A 13,475-nucleotide genomic window follows, 5' to 3' on the forward strand; every position below is an offset into this window, starting at 1 on the left:
TTCTGGCCGTAACATTTGTAAGACCGTAGTATGATTTCTTCTATGTTACCCACTTTTGTCTATATCAGACTGATCTTCGTTATCAAAACTCAAGACATCTCTAATAATATGCTCTTCATTTAAAACATCATTGCTTGGTGTATTATTTGATTCTGAAATTAAACAAGGCGTATAATATTGGTTGTAAAAGATTTAATAATATTGCTAGTCTAAGGTTTGGTATCAAATCACTACATTACCCTTTTGAGGTTATGTTTTTTTATGTTGTTTTTAAAAATAATGAGCAAAAAGGTAGCTTACCTGTAAATGCAGTAGAAGAATTCGCAGAACTTTTTAGTAGGTACTTCAAGCAAGAATCTTTCTCCTACGAGAATTATGGTTCATTGTTCTTATTATTAGTAACAAACCACTGTAAACACACCATATTATTAGATCACTAACAGTCTACCTCTATCATAGAGATATGCGCGGCGATAATTCACATACGTAGAGGGACAAAACATTAAGTCCACATGGTGTTTTATCCCTCTAAGTAAAAATGGACTTGGTGTTCTTTTAAAGGTCACTTTCTTTATCAGCAAATTGTTTAGTACCTAGTGCTCTATTCCTTTAAATAAAGTTATAAAAGTTAATTATTAGTCTGTAAAAGTGTCAAAATTGAAAAAAAGGACATAATGTTGTATCCCTCCGAGGTACAGATATAAAAACCTGTGGTTTGACAATTTTAAGTGAATATGGTGTTAAATTGTTTGGAACTGTAATAAAAATCTTCTCAGAATTGTTTTTAAATGTATTTAGACACCCAGGAAGAAAACACCACTTATTTGGCTTCATTATCCAGTGATTAAATATTTAAAGAACTGGTCACACTTTGTAAATACGTATACAAAACAAGTTGTCGGTACAACTGCTGACGTCACACACCGTAGCCTCGCTGCGAGGAGCCGTTTTTCTAGCCTCCATCAGAATTGAAATTAAGAATTGATTTATCTTAAGAAATATATATTTTTAAACAATTTTATGTTTGCTATGTTTTTATATATGTTATAACCTATTGAATTTAACAATATTTAAAAATTAGTGAACATCCCTATTATACATGAAATAAAGAACTAAAGGGACGATCAAGGCAACCTAGCTCTAGACGAAGATTTGCTGCAATTCCAAAAAGATGGAGCACATCCTCACTATGCAGCTCCAGTTAAGCACTGGTTGGATACTTATTATCCGAACAAACGGATTGGAAGAAGAGATCCTATTGAGTGGCCACCGAGATCACCAGATTTACGGCTACCTGATTTTTTTCTACGGAATTACCTTAAGTCAGTTTTTTATAAAAATCAACCTCCGTCGCTTGTGGAATTGCGAGAAAAAATTACGCAAGTATGTCGCGCTATTACTAGAACATTTGCCAAAATTTGTGCAGAATTTGAAAATAGGCTGTAATATTGTTTACAAAACAACGGAATTCACTTTGAACATTTACTTAATTGACATTTTTAGTACAACAAAAACCTCATTCAATTTTCCATTTAAGCCGAAGTTTCACAATTATTGCTTCACCCTATGTAATTATTAATTATACCATTGGATAGCATTTTTTATAAACTTTTCAATGATGTATTAGTAGTAGGGGTTAGCAATTTAAACTTTTTTGGTTGTGGTGTGGGGCCTAGAGGGTTGGTGGGGGTGAGTTCTCTTTCATGTCATTTTAGTTCCACCTTACTCTCCTAGAAAGAGTGTTAAGCATTTTTCGATATCAGCTTTTGTTCGTTAGATATAACTTTTAAAATTGACACACTGTATAGTATTTACGATTTTTTTTGTACATGTAGAATAGAGATAGTTTTAGGGTTACAATTTGAACACCATAAAAGAAGCACTTAGTACAAAAAAAATAATATAAAAACGTAACAGAAACAAACATAACGAAAAATAAAAACGTTTTAAACACGCTACCTACAAAGAAGGGAATTCAAGATACACCATATTTTTAAATTTTCATCAAAATAAATGAAAGAAAGCGTGCTACACAAGAAAACCCTAGATTCATTATTCCGGTTAAAAATTACCTTTATTTAGAAAGAGGTAACACAATACCGTACGAAGTAACCTCCATTCTACATTATTAAGACGTGCATTAACATGAAAAAGTGCAGAATAATGAAAACGAACCTTTCCATCTACCTAAAATCGAGCACTCGAGTAAGGGCCACATTTAATGGTTTTTAGGGTAATTTCTTTTGTCACTGGCAGCCTGTCTGAGCGCCCTATCTGATTACTCGCTTGATTCACTGAAGTTAGTCACACTATTTTGTCGATATATATTACAAGAAAGCATTGATGGCGTGAGCGCTTTTTTAGAATATGCCTCCATTAACCGATGAATGCTATTTTTTATTGGATTAGCGAGACGTGTTTTAGCGAAGACTGTATGAGTTATTAATCTGACAGCTTTATGGAAATAAAAAACGACTACAGAATGTAAGTTATTTTTAGACGCTGTATGTGGATCCAGAGATAAATTTTTTTTAAATTTTCGTACTATGTATACAGGTATGGAAATGTTTTTTCGGAATATAGGAATTTCATTGCAATAAGTAGATTTCTTGATTTGCAATTATATATATATATACATATATATATATATATATATATATATATATATATATAATATATATATAAATATATATTTAGGGATTCTAAAGTATTCACTGCCTTCCCTCGCTCAACCGTTTCCATCTCTCTCTGTTGTTCCATTCTCCATCGTTTAGTCCTCTCTTACTCATGGCGTCGTCTACTTCGTTTCTCCAGGATTTTCGGGGCCGTCCTCTTTTCCTCCTTCCTATGGGGCTCCATTCGGTTATTCTTTTTATCCATCTGCTGTCGCTAGCTCTTCTTACATGTCCATACCACTTTAGTCTTTTTTGTTCTATATATGTTAGTATGTCTGTTTCTATTGATGTTCTTTGCTTTATTTCGTCATTACTTCTCCTATCCATTCTTGTTACTCTGCAGCATCTTCGCAGGCATTCCATCTCTGTTGCTATTATCTTACTGCTGTTTTTCTTGTTTATGATCCAATTTTCGGCCCCATATGTCATAATACTTCGCACTAATGTTTTATAAATCTGCGTTTTTGTCTTCATATTTAGGTGTCTATCCCACCATACTGAGTTAAGTTGTCGGATTGCTGTTCTTGTTTGTCCTAATTTTTGTGTAATTTCTTCCTCTGTTGTTGCCTTTTTCGTGATTATGAACCCCAGGTATTTGATTTGCAATTAACCAGTGTAAATTTCAAGATAGCGTCGCGATGTGCCGTATCTAATTCATTTGTTCGACTGGATATGCTGTACCCACTGAGTTCTCTGAATTGCAATTAACCAGTATAAATTAACATATAACGTCAAGATGTTTTAAAATTATTTCATTTGTTCCATTATAATCATTATTACAAGTCGATTATAGTCGAACAAACTAATTAATTTTTCCGTCGACCATCCATTTATGATTAATTTTAACACCCTCAAAATCATTGATTAATGACTCCTATTAATGAATGATTTTCTATTAATAAACGATTTTATTATAGGCAACATAACATACATTGCTTGTATAATAATTTAACCACATTTAACGCTCTGTGATTGGCAGTGACCTGTGGTGTAGGCAACCAAACATATAGGTACCTATTTATATTCCCACTAAAAAATTATTTAAAATGACATAGTCGCTGTAAGTAATGTCTGTCATTGTATGTCATTATTTATCGTTAAGTAAATAAAAATTTAAACTAAGATATTTTTATTTCTGAAAAGTTCGGTCGACGGAAAAGTTTTGTAACGAACTCGTGAATTAAAATGGCGATTAACAATCTCAAACATTAACGCACTCGCTTCGCTCGCGCCTTAATATATCCCAATTGTTAATCGCCCTTATTAATACACTTGTTGGTTAAATAACTATTAAAACATTCCGGCTGTATAGGGAAATTTACACTGGTTAATTGCAAAACAGAGAACTCAGTGGGTACAGCGCATCCAGTCAAACAAATGAATTAAATATGACACATCGAGACTTTATCTGGACATTTCGGCACCCATTATGGAGCCATTTTCAAAACGGATACGATTCCGTTCGAGTTCCGGTTCGGTTCCGTTCGAGTTCGGGGTCTCAATCTGCCTACTCCCCTCACTCGTGATGTATCAGTATCGTGTTCTGTACTAGAACCAGGTTTCAACTTCTAACTACCAAAGCCCATAAGAATCCCTGCACATGTACACTATCAGAAGAGTTAGCGGAACCTGAGGTTTTTTCACTTTTCCACTGAGTCAGCAGGTACCATTCTTATAAAACAATTTGGCGCTCTTTAATTTTGTTAAAGTAAGTAAGTAAGTTGTATAAGTATAATTAAATTTGTAGCACGTTACTTTGCAAATTGTATTTTCGAAATAAAATTATTTTTAAAAAGTCTAAAAAGTGTTTTGTAATATAAAAAGTGGTGCAGTCAGTAGGATCTGGAAACGTTGACAGAACAAGGAAAAACTTAACTGACAACGGTAGATTCCAATCCTTTTTTCAGAAAAGAACCAGTAATCTCCAAAAAGCAGTGGCGTTCTAACTATGCAGAAATCTACGGAAGGAAGAGTAGGTGAAGCTCCTGGTAGAACAGCTGTCGCAAACAAGAAGACTTGATCTTTTTGGAACTAACGTAAGTCTAACATTGAATCATCTCGTATATAATTTTTGTTTTATACTTTCCATTATTATATACTGTTCGATATTTCAATATTAATTATTCTTTCAATTAAAAATTTCATACCGAATTTAAATCAACTTTAAAACAAACTTTACGTTCACTGAAATATATCTAATTTTCTTTTTCATGCATGCTACCCTTGCTTGACCTCTATTTTTCTCTTCTACTCTACTGTGTATTAGTAAGATTTCTTTTCCTTTTGTTTTTTTTTAATTTAAAAATTAATGTACAGAAAATTGCTTTAACCTAATATCTTAGTTGACCCCCATTACTATTAAAAAGGTTAGGGTGATTCTTACTCTGGCTTAAATACAAAGTAAAATACGGGAAAAATATGTCTTAATTTGATTAAAAATTGACCTGTTTCTGAGTTTTTCAAAAACGTTGTAGTAGTTCCTTAAAATGCCGTTATGTTGTTGTTCGGCCACCTTGTATATAAATTATAACTTTAGATATGTAGGTAAAATAACAAGATTTGTATTAAGATAACAAAACAATCTAATTTATTTATTTTTTAATAGAAAGGTGTTCAGGGGTCGAAGCAAAAATGCCGAGTGTAGCGTAAAAAGTATAAATGATATTACATTATGGTACTTTGATTTAGTTTATCCACGATAGAACTTTAGAGGATGGGAACAGACGTGCCCTGCTACGAAACTGCACGCATCGTAAGTTTTAAAATTATTGTTGGTGGCCACACAGCTAGTATAATAAAGTACTTCTACACATTTATGAGCAGATACGTCCCATGTCCAAACATTAATGGCTTCTTTTTCTGATGCAGCAAAATACGTACAACCTCTCTGGTAATGTGAAGAGCAATCTGTAACAAGTAAGAAGGTATCTCATTTAGATCTGGTAATCTGAAAATGGGAACTATATAATAAAAATATTACGTAAATGTATGTTACCCAGTTAAAGCTTTAGTACTACAAAGATAAATCAGGTACTATATTAAAATTAAATTGAAATAATAGTATGATGTCGCGATTGCTATATTACTGAATAAATATGAACAGATTTAAGTCCTATATGGTGAAAGAGGGGGTCGACTAAATAGGCATTCTGCCATATTTTCCTGCTATCTCAGGATCCCAGCTTTTGGGGTACGGAGTCAGAATATACGTATAGTCAGTTCTTATATATTTATGGTTGACATACTATTTATAATTTATAATTAATGATTTGTTTAGTACCTAATTGAAAATGTAACGATATTTACTTAAAACCATATGGTGATGTTAGTGTTTTCGCCTAACTGATATTACTTCTGTTTATTACAAACACCGACCAACTAAGACACATTAATGTTATTGTGTGCGTATCCCGATTTCCCCGTCATGAACATGAAAATATTTTTCACACGATCAGACCTATGTCTAGAGCTCAGAATCCGAATGTTCAGACGTAATTGTTGTCTTACTGTATGGCTGTGAAAGTTGTATGGACAACGGACACTGAAACAGAAAATGCGATGTGTACTTTAAGGAAATGTCTTCCTTTTTTTGCTGCAGATTTTAGGGGTAAAGCAACGTAAAAAAAAGAAGTGGCAGTATGCTGCTTGCAGAGTAAGGGAAAGTTGAATATGGCTTTTTTATGGAGAAGTCGAAAGTCTAAGCACGTCTCGAGAAGGAAGTACATCCGCTGTCAACAATTATATGATAGAAACGGCTCTTAGATTAGCGTTTTTGGAGTGCAGCTTGTTCTATCCACGATATTTTATGGGAGTTGATTTTAAAACGTCGTAATACTATTTAGAAATTTGGTTACCAATCAATTGTAGAAGTTTGGCTGGAGAGAACGGATCTTTCGTAATGAAATTCTTGGTGATTATGTGTCCTATACGATGGCAAGAAGTTTTAAGGGTCTGTTTAGCTTATTTGTTAAAACTATTTATTGTAGGTAGTACATAATTCTTGCAGAAAGAAGGATTTTACTCACTAATTAGTGCATACGGATAGTCAGCACGCTGTCTTATACATTTTTGCAAGATTTTTCTTTCAGTGGCCAAAAAAAAAGTATGAAAGAGAGCTTTGGAACTAGTATTACCTCGTTTACCAGACAACACACTTAGTAGATTAGCTCTTTTTTATTCTGTGTAAAATGTGCTGAATATCTGAATATATATTATTAATCTTTCAAATAGAACTCTGAGAGTTTATATTTGAGCGTTTCTCGTAAAAGAGTAATCTGGTTCCTCTCACGCGCTTTTGAAATATTTGAGTTTTGTTTAGATTTAGAGTGACTGTCTATCTATTACACACATATATATATATATATATATATATATATATATATATATATATATATATATATATATATTACAGGATTTACAACTTGTAAATACATACAATACATTTTGGAGAAGGCTATCGCCGTATTCCCGTTCTCCTCCGCCCATCCTCCCTGACCAAGGCATGCTTCTTCTCCAAACCTTTTGATTCCATCGCTCTTCTAATTCCTTCATTTCATAACCGTCGAGGCCTACTTCTTTTTCTTCTTCCAGGGGGCTTTTATCTGTGAAGTTTTTGGGGCCAAAGTTCGTCAAGAATTTTCTGACGAACCATTAGGTTCGTCAGAAACCTAGGTGTTCAAACCATTTTAAACCTCTTCTTTCTATTCTGTCAATGACCATTTCTGTAGCAATTATGATATTTCTTATAGATTCGTAGGTGTTTCTTTTCAGTCATGATGTTCTAGTACTTCTTCTCAAATAATCCATTTCAACTGCCAACAATCTTCTCTTTGAAGTATGGAAAATGAATGCCAACACTGCATTAATTGTCCATACTTCAGAGCCATAACAAAGAACTGATTCAATCATGGTTTGCCCCATTATTTTTTTGTTACTTTTGACAATGTTGCGATTCCACCATAAGGAGTTCAGACATCTTACAATTTTACGTTCCTGATTAATTCGGTGTTTAATTTCGGTTTCTCCCAAGCCGTTTTTATCAGTGAGTACACCTAAATATTTAAATTTTTTCACTTGTTTGATTTCCACGCCCCCGTCTATCAACACTTTAAACCTTGCATCTGAATTGATAACTAAATATTCTGTTTTCTTCATGCTGACTTGTAACCCCCATTTTACATATTCTCTGTACAGATTTATCATAAATTCTAGATCATAAGAATCTTCAGCTAGGCCGACTTGGTTATCTTCAAAGTTTGGGGAGAGAAGTACGTCATTTTCTATGGGGATTCCCATTCTCTAGCAGTTGCTTTTCCAACTTTGGAGGGCTGCCTTAATTTATAAATTAAATAGTAAGGGTGACATACTGCATCCTTGTATTAGTCCTTTAGTTACTTTTATGTGCTCTTATAGTCAGTTTCCGATTTTTAGATAAGTAGTGTTATCCCTGTATACCTCTGTGATTATTCCTAAAAGGTAAGGACTAATGCCTAGTTGTTGTAAAGCTTGCCACAATTTAAGTCTTGGAACTATACCATTCGCCTTTTCTATATCATACATATATGTCTTCGAGGATGTGAGAGTAGAATTTACTGGCAGAGCCGAGTTCTTTTTCCAGAACCCCCAACCTTTTTGTTGGGAAACGGATGGATATTTCTCAGAGTTTTATTGCAATATAAGAGTCGACATCTCATATTACCTCCGACGTCCATAAGCATCCTTTCACTGTTAACAATTATGTATAATTGATTTTATGCTCTATTGAATACAGATGAGTGTCTTAGCGTCCCTTTGAGGATACCTGCCAAAAGTATTGCCGTACCGTCAGCATATAGCAAAGATAGATTCACCTGTTTCTCGCTTAAAGGATATCACTATTATATCTTCTTCTTCTTCTCGTAGCACTACAACCCGGGGTGAGTTTTGGTTGACTGCACAACTTGCTTCCGTCTTGAACGGTCATCCATAATAGTTAGGTCAGTGGGTAGCCCCATTGTTCTTAGATCTGACCATATATTGTCTCTCCATCACCTTCGTGGACGTCCTAAGGGCCTTCTTCCTATGGGGACTTCCTCCCATATTAACTGGGCATCACTATTATATACTGTGTATAAAAAAGAATCCAAAATTGAGCTCTGAGGGACTCCAGCTAGTACATTAAACGGTGTTGAGAGTTTGTTGGCTACCTTGAATCTGATTGTCCGATTGGAGAAATAGGAATGTATAATTTTGACAAAGGATGTAGGCAGTGCAGTGCAGTGGAGTTTTTCATTTAGTCCAGCATGCCATACTTGAAGGTCTTTTTGATGTCTAGGAAGATACCTATGACAAACTTATTGTTTTGTTTATGGATTGTAAAATGAAACTGGCTGCTTTAATCAATGCATTTTAGGTAGAGTGTATAGCTTTGAATCTGAATTGGAAGTTGGGAATGATAAAATGTGCCTCTAGGAATTCTACAAGTTTCTCATTGAAAACTCTCTTAAAGACTTTATTAAATAGTTGGTCTATAGAATTCTGTGCTGGATTTGGACTTTTCTGGTTTAGGGATCATGCTAATGTTGGATACTTTCCAAGCGATAGGAAAATATCTTAACATTAGACATCCATTGATTATATTTGTTAGCAGTGGAAGGATACTCTCCGGAAGTTTTGTGAGGCATCTTCTGTGTATGCGGTCTATGCCAGAAGATGTAGTTTTCCAATTTTACATATCTACGTGACTTGAAAAAAGAATAGATGCTTTTGAGATAGATGCTAAGAATTCCATGGGTACAAAAAGTTACCAACGATAAGGTACTTTGGCGCATGACTGAACAAAAAAAAATTAAATGTATTATTACAGATTGGGGCAAATGTGTCATTAGTATATCATATTTATCCCATTTATATTCTTGAATTTAAAATTTAAACAGTGGTAGGGCAAGTTTTACAAGGTTTATATTTTGTAATAGATAGCATGGTTCGCTGCTACAAAAAAAAAACTTCAAATGAAGGAAAATATTCGGCAGCTGATTTGAACGCTGCAATGTCTGATGTTTTAGCAGGTTAAACATCAATTTTTAAGGCCGCAAAATTATACAAAATACCATATGTGATTCTACATTCCCGTGTAAATTGTAAACGGGGAGCAGTAAAAGCAACTAAAGGACGTCCAACGTCAATTTCTACTGCTGACGAAGTTAGATTAGCCAATGGTCTAAAAACTATAAAGAAGTGGGGATGAGGCCTATAAAAGAAAGAAGTATAAGAAATTATAGGAAACTTTATAAAGACTAACCATATTAAAACTAATTTTAAGAATGGAGTTCCAGGCGAAGATTGGTTTTTGGGGTTTAAACAGAGGCATATATTAAGTATTAAAGTTCCACAAAACGTGGAATACTCTCGAAAAAAGGCTCTTGATCCTTTTATAATATACCAATTTTATGATATATTAAAATCAATAATGGACGAATATGATCTTTACGACAAACCTAAGAGAATCTGGAGTTTGAACGAGAGTAGCTTGTGCATTAACACCAGGAAGACAAAAGTTGTGGGTGGTACAAATACACCTTCATCAAGAACAATAAGTTCTCCTGGTAAATAAAATACCACAGTTGCTCTTATGTGTAATGCAGCGGGCCAAAAAGCTTCACCAATTATAATTTATAAAGGTTTGCACTTACGGAATCAATGGAAAGCTCCACCAGGTACTGATGTTGAGGGTACTGTTTATGCAACGACAAAAAAAGGTTGGATGGAAGAAGCCGTTTTTAAAAAAATGGGTGTGGCAGTCCAGTGGGACTGCCGGTGGAAGCTACACTTCTATACACGCATTCGCCGTTACAAATTTATTTGGGAGTCAATCTGCACAATCATTACATATGTAATTCTATAGGTAAGACATAGCAGAAAGAGAAACAGAATTAATAACAACTTACTAACAATGAAGGATTGAATCAATATTTTGATGAAAATGTATATTTTTATTTTCATCCTATGTATGAAAGAAGTTGAATGCAAAATTTTTTTACACATACTCTGCACTAAAATTCATTGTTTATTTTGTTATTAATATAATAATACAATACAAATTAAACTGCAATATTCATAAGTATTTAAATATGACAATAATATACATAAAAAAATACACTACAATAGAGTGCAACATAATTCCATAATATAATAATACAATACAAATTAAAATGCAATATCCATAAGTATTTAAAAATGACAATAATGTAATAATATTAATAAAAAAGTCCTCCCCGACTGGGAATCGAACCCCGGTCTCCCGCGTGACACTCGGAGATACTGACTACTACACTACCGAGGACATGACACAGATGTATTTCAAAATTGACAGTTCTGGATCATACAGTGAAAACATTTTTATATTCGAGAGAGGAAGAGAGAGAAAATATATCTTCTGTCTCTCTCTTACTTATTATCTTACATATGTAATGGTTTCACAGATTCACTCCCATACAAATTTCCAACGTGGAGCGCGCATATAGAAGTATAACTTCAATAATTTCGTAACACTATAATTCCATCAATTCCATCTAAAAGACCAATATTAATTATTTATGAGAGACATTCCACTCATATGAATATTAAGAAGCCGCTATGTGAGAACATATTATAATTTTAAAACTGCCACCCCATTCCAGCCACCTTTTACAGCCACTAGACCTGGCTGTTTTTAAATCCTTTAAAGGTAAATAGGATAAAAAACTTGTTGTCTGGTGCGAAAGCATGTAGGCCAAAAATTACCAATACAAATATTTTCTCAATTTTTGTGTACAACTTGGAAACAGGTGAACTAAATTAATGTGGTGAAAGTAATTATCAACGACTTTAAAAAAGGCGGAATACTTCCTTTTAATCGTCACGTCATCCCTGAAACATCATTTCCACCCTGCTTGCTTAATAAGTGGAAGATGGTAAAACATTTCAGATTATCTATACACGAAAATGGTAATGAAGTATTGGTACCAACTAAAGTAACTTAAGAAGTATTTTAACAAAACAAAGAACCTATGCCTGATGCTCTAATCGAAACTACCACTTCCGACAAAGTTAAAAATATCTCTGCCAGAGTCGACGAACTCGAATCAATTCCATGTACAAGTATAACTAAAAATAAGAATGTAACATTTAAAGATTTATTGTTATCAACAGTAAAACAACTTCCAAACGCACCAACCAAAAATAAGAAACGGTTATGCCCTGGATCTAAAGTATTGACATCACAACAAAGTATTGATGTTTAAACCGAAATCTCAAGAAAAAGGAAACGGTACTAAAATTCATGAGATAACTAAGGCAAAGCCCAAAAAAAGAAATAAACAAGAGTCATTATTATTTAGCAGCAGCGAAGATGATGAGTCAATGTCCCCAATGTTCATGGATTCTGATAACACCGACGAGTTGCTGGATAGACTTTTGGAATCAGAGCCAGAGGTAGAAATAGCTGCAAATGATGACGAGGAAGACAAAGAGAATTTGAATTTAACAAAAAGTGTGAATGTATATGTCGGATGTTGGGTATTGGTAAAATATTGTCCAAAAAAGGTAAACAAGCATTATGTGTAAATTGTATCAGAAAATATGAATGATGAATAGATAGTTAAATTAACACGACCTCAAGGAAACAAATTTTATGGTCAATAAATCCGGACATTGATACTGTACTACAACAGGATATTATAAAAGTACTACCAGATCCTATCGTCGACAGATGTGCAATATATGAATTTCCAGTTTCTTTAAAAGGCTTTAACATTCAACAGTAACTGAAAGAAAACTTGGGGTGTTTGTTTAATTTTATTATATCTTTATTTCCTTTGTTCTGACATTGTTTTCGAAAAGTTTAAATTCTTTGGTATTTTTTTAACAAAATAAATTCTAAAAAAACACAAGTAGACTAAACCAGAATATTAAATATAATGTTTACTACAAAAATGTAAACTTTTTTCACATTTGCCCCGGTCACTGGGGTAAATGATGAAAACATCATGCAACATTAACAACACTAAAGATTATTTAATTTTTTTCTACACAATGAATACAAAACCGTTCAAAAAGTATATAATTTTTTTGATAAATTTTTGAAACATTTCTTTACAGTGTTATATTAAATGAAAGTTGAACTAATCAAAAAGTAGTACTTCACTTAACCTTACAGGAATGGGTGAGGTAATACAAATGGATCAGGCCAAAATATGGACGCAGGCGAAGAGAAAATTTAAATTTTTAACATTTAACATTTTACTTATATAGTCCTAAAAAACTAGTCATAATTTGGAAAATATTAAAAACCAAAAGTATTTCTGAATATTAAAACAATAATTACCTTTCTCTGTGAATGGAATAACCGGCCCTATTTGGCCTTCAATAAACGGTAATATGGCACTCACAATAACAACAGAAAACAAAGAGAAGATAAATTTCATATTTATTTTTTTTTTTTTAGTTTAAATTTTAAGACCGAATTTTTAAAATAACTATCTATGGATAAAAATTAGGTATATATACCTTTTCTGTTCATAAATTTCATAAATTAAAAAAAAATAATTAAGATAAGAATTGTAAATATCAATTTTGTTAAACAAAACCATGAAAAATACGATGTGGGAGTGTTTAAATTTATAAATTCGTTCCATTGAAGATCGATAAAATTGCTCCATTGTACCTTGGTAAGTAATTTTATTACTTTTTTTTATTTTATATAGTTCAATGGTAAAACAGTTTTACTATATTGTCAAAAATTATTATATAAATATACACAAATTTTAAATTATTTTTGAGATG

At 33.0% G+C, this 13,475-nt stretch overlaps 1 long non-coding RNA gene across 1 annotated transcript; it reads right to left on the bottom strand.

The window, feature by feature from the left end:
- Window positions 1-5,233: 5,233 nt before the first annotated feature.
- On the bottom strand, window positions 5,234-13,200 carry LOC140438476 (uncharacterized). The gene is made up of 2 exons (XR_011950547.1): window positions 13,018-13,200; window positions 5,234-5,582 (listed from the first exon to the last, which is right to left on the bottom strand). It is a non-coding gene; the product is annotated as an uncharacterized lncRNA (long non-coding RNA).
- Between the last annotated feature and the right edge of the window lie 275 nt (window positions 13,201-13,475).

This window comes from Diabrotica undecimpunctata, chromosome 4 (assembly GCF_040954645.1).
Source record: "Diabrotica undecimpunctata isolate CICGRU chromosome 4, icDiaUnde3, whole genome shotgun sequence".
In the NCBI taxonomy this organism is placed as follows: domain Eukaryota; kingdom Metazoa; phylum Arthropoda; class Insecta; order Coleoptera; family Chrysomelidae; genus Diabrotica; species Diabrotica undecimpunctata.